This window comes from Mus caroli, chromosome X, assembly GCF_900094665.2.
Source record: "Mus caroli chromosome X, CAROLI_EIJ_v1.1, whole genome shotgun sequence".
Classification (NCBI taxonomy): Eukaryota; Metazoa; Chordata; class Mammalia; order Rodentia; family Muridae; genus Mus; species Mus caroli.
Genome location: NC_034589.1, coordinates 146915309 through 146919171, shown reverse-complemented (window position 1 = coordinate 146919171; position 3863 = coordinate 146915309). Strand labels below are relative to the sequence as shown.

At 40.0% G+C, this 3863-nt stretch overlaps 1 pseudogene; it reads right to left on the bottom strand.

Moving 5' to 3' along the window:
* Window positions 1-543: 543 nt before the first annotated feature.
* LOC115030191 lies at window positions 544-697 on the bottom strand (annotated as a pseudogene).
* Window positions 698-3863: the final 3166 nt, after the last annotated feature.

The window sequence follows — 3863 nt, the reverse complement described above, 5'->3', positions numbered from 1 at the left end:
CAGACTGTTCCTCACTACCTTTGAGTCTGCAGTTCTGCCTCTTCATTGAGTCCACATCCTTCTGTTTCTCTTTCTCTTCCATTTCTCCACCAATTACTTGCTCCTGTTAGTGGTGCCTTTGGTCTCTGGGTGTCTGGGGTCATCTCAGGAGTGGTCTCAGGAGTGCTAGTCCCTGCTTATGCATTATGGAATCAGGCATGGGTCATTTCTAGCATGGTATGTATACCCCCAGCCTGCATGGAATCCGACTAAACTCCCTGTCCACGCCCCATGGTTCAGGTATAGTGGCCATCTGGCTTGCTCCTTGCCTGGCCTGCTAGCATGGCCCCATGTAAGCAAGGGTTGTCTATTTTGGGATTACTCCCACTTTGAGGGGGGTGCTGTCAGTCCCCAGAAGTGGTTCTTCTAGTCTCTTGCTTGGTCTTGGTCCTGGAAGTTGTCAGGGTCTGCTTAAGCCAAACTGATGGTCATCTCAAGCTAGCTCCTCATCTGAGTTCCCTGGCACAGGACTCATGATTGTCTCAGGCATACTTTTTTTCAAAGAATGTTAGGCTAGTAATCATTTAAATGTTCATAGATCATTCAGCTGTTCACAGTTCATAACACTAAGCACAGACATAGCCTCTCTCCTCTTTGTCACCTACTGATGTACATATGACACGGTGGTAGCCATACCTGAAATGCCTCTAGGAGCAGGTCAGATTATTTATTTAATCTCAATATGTAAATAGTTTGTTTAGAAATGTTAGATAAGGGGCTGGAAAGATAGTTCAATTGATAAAGCACTACCAAAAGAAGCAGAAAGGTTTTAGTTAAATCTGAAGAACACACACACACACACACACACACATGCCAGTTTCCTGTTGAAGTTGGAGAAAAATGGATCCTTTAGCTTGCTGGCCACCCAGCCCAGCTTAACTAGCTGTGAGCCAGTGAGTCCTCATTTCAAAACCGAAGGGGGCGGCTCCTGAAGAACATCCCTAGAGATTGATGCCTAGAAATTATAATTTGTTGCACAAGCAAAACACCATAAGCTTTTTGTAGTATCTTGGCACCATCTATTTCAAGGTAAGTATAACATATAAAGGCCTTTACATGTTCTTTACAGTCAAATGTGCCATTCCTGGGTAATTTCATACCTTTGACTAGAAAAGTTTAACAAATATTGAATTATGCTCATAATTCAATGACTTTTCATCATTTGAATTAAAATAATACTGATCTTACTAACTGCAGATTCCCAAAGCCTTTTGTCTCATGGTGGTTATGATGTGACTCAAGATTCTACCCCTTTATTGTGCTGTCATTGAAAAATGGCTTCCAATGGCTCCCTTAAAGGTTGTCATCAAGCTTCACCAATGATGTCCCCACATACAAATGCTGCCAGAGAATGTAGTTAAATATGAATAATAATTCATTTTTTGATATAAAAACTCCTATGTAGGAAATGTATAAGTATCAAGCAATTCATATTCCAAATATGTCCTTTCTTGAATCCCTTATTCTGTAATTTCTACAAAGGGTACTCAAGCAGAATAAAAAGAGGAGTTATTGCCCCAGGATTGGCATCCTTAGAATACCTGTTACCAGGAGGTGTTTTAGAACATTTATAGGGTTGGAGATAAAATGGCTAAGTTACTAAAGCAGGAACACACACACACACACACACACACACACACACACACACAGAGAGAGAGAGAGAGAGAGAGAGAGAGAGAGACAGAGACAGAGACAGAGACAGAGACAGAGACAGAGACAGAGAAGCACAGGCTCTGGGCCTCGAAGCCTACAGCAAGGGCTCAAATATTCAGGCTTAATGACAGTATTGAACATAATTACAGATGAAAAAAATTCCAACAATTCCCACAAAAGTAGGCTCCACAAAGACATTTGTATTAGAAAAGAGTCATTAGCTTTCAGTACAGTAGTTTAAAAATGGTTCCAACCTCTAATCTCTGTGGGTTTTCATGACAGATGATCTTCAATCATCTCTTGATATAGCAGTTGCATTTGAAACAATTTATCAATATTTCTACCTCAAACACTTCCTTTACTTTGAGTGCAGATGACTAAACTCATCTGGTTTTCCCCTTAAGACCTGGCTGGTCTTTCTCTGACTCCCATATTCGTTGCTTTTTTTCTAAACCTTCAAGTGCCCAGCACACAGGCTTCATTGTTTCCCCTCACTCCTCTCAAACTTGCCTCTAGTGTCACAGGTTTAAATATCATTTATAGGCTTTTGACTTTCCTATTCATATTTCTATTCAAGATGCCTTGTCTGAATGTTAAAAGCACATACCCTGCTGCCTATCAGGTATATCCAAATAGATGGCAGCAAGTGTGTTTAAAATTGAGATTTTGGTATTAAATCTCATTTAACTTTCAACCTATTCACAGTATCCCCTAGTTTATGTGATGACTACACCATCTCTCCAGGTACCAAAAGGGAAAACCTTGACACCACACTTTACCTCTCTTTTCGTGGCATCCTGGAGCTGGCTCAAACTGACACAAAAGGTAATGGTGCACATCTTTCCCAACTGTGTGGTCAGTGATGTTACAATGGTCAATTGGAGTTAGTTATGATAGGATTATGTACATCATGAAAGTCTATGAACTCTGTACATTATGACTACCCTACCTCTCCTTATCTAATCTGATTGTTAAATGTTTCTGTCACACTACTGTGTATACATCTTACCTAATTCTTCAACAAAGTCTGCTGGATCTGATTTCTCACATACATCCATAAACCAGTGCTATTTCCCATAGATACCATTCTGGATGGAGTCATACAAACCCATATACATATTTAACATATAATATCTACAATGGTCTTCCCAGGCCTGCCCTTTCCCCTTAACAGTGTATACTCCAAATGATAATGTGAGTGGTTTTGTTAAAAGAAAAGGCAAACAAATCATCATTATTCTAGTCAAATCTTTATTCACAAAGCTGGGAACTTATAAATAATATGGGTTTATGTAGCTCATATTTGGGGAAACTGAAATTCCAAATAGAAAAATACCAGCTGAAGTGAGCTCTTAGCTTTGTCTCATGGTGGAAGGTACTATGAAAGGAGTACACATGGAAGAGAGAGATAACATTGTGAGACAGGAAGCTAGAGCAAGAGAAAGGAGACTGTCTTGTTACTTCTCACTAAGCCTTACCACTTAAAGGATACCTCACAGAATTGTGAAACTGGGGTCCAATCTTCTACTTTAGGAATTCTTGGGAGACACATTCCAACTTTCTTTAAGTCATTGTCATCATCATCTTCATCGTCGTCATCATCATCATCAAATCCTTTAGTTGTTTCCAAGCCATTCAAGAATAACAACTGAATTTCTTATGATGCCTAAAAGGTAGGATTTGATTCCATGGATCCTCTCTATTGCCATGCCCTCCTACTCTTTTTACTTGAGTACTTGACTTGAATTAAACTCACCGTCTGGCTGTATTCTCAACAACACCAAACATGCTCATGCCTCAGTGTTTGAGGTTGACACACAGTGTCAACAACCACTCCTTCCTCTCTCCCCAGGCCCATCAGTCATTTTTAAAATATCACGTTACTGATATCTTTTCTTTTCTTTTTTTTAAAAATATTTTTCTATTACGTATTTTCCTCAATTACATTTCCAATGCTATCCCAAAAGTCCCATATACCCTTCCCCCAACTCCCCTACCCACCCATTCCCACTTTTTGGCTCTGGCGTTCCCCTGTACTGGGGCATATAAAGTTTGCATGTCCAATGGGCCTCTCTTTCCAATGATGGCCGACTAGGCCATCTTTTGATACATATGCAGCTAGATCTTTTCTGACACATTCCTAAAGTTGTATTCCACATCAGAGCGTACAC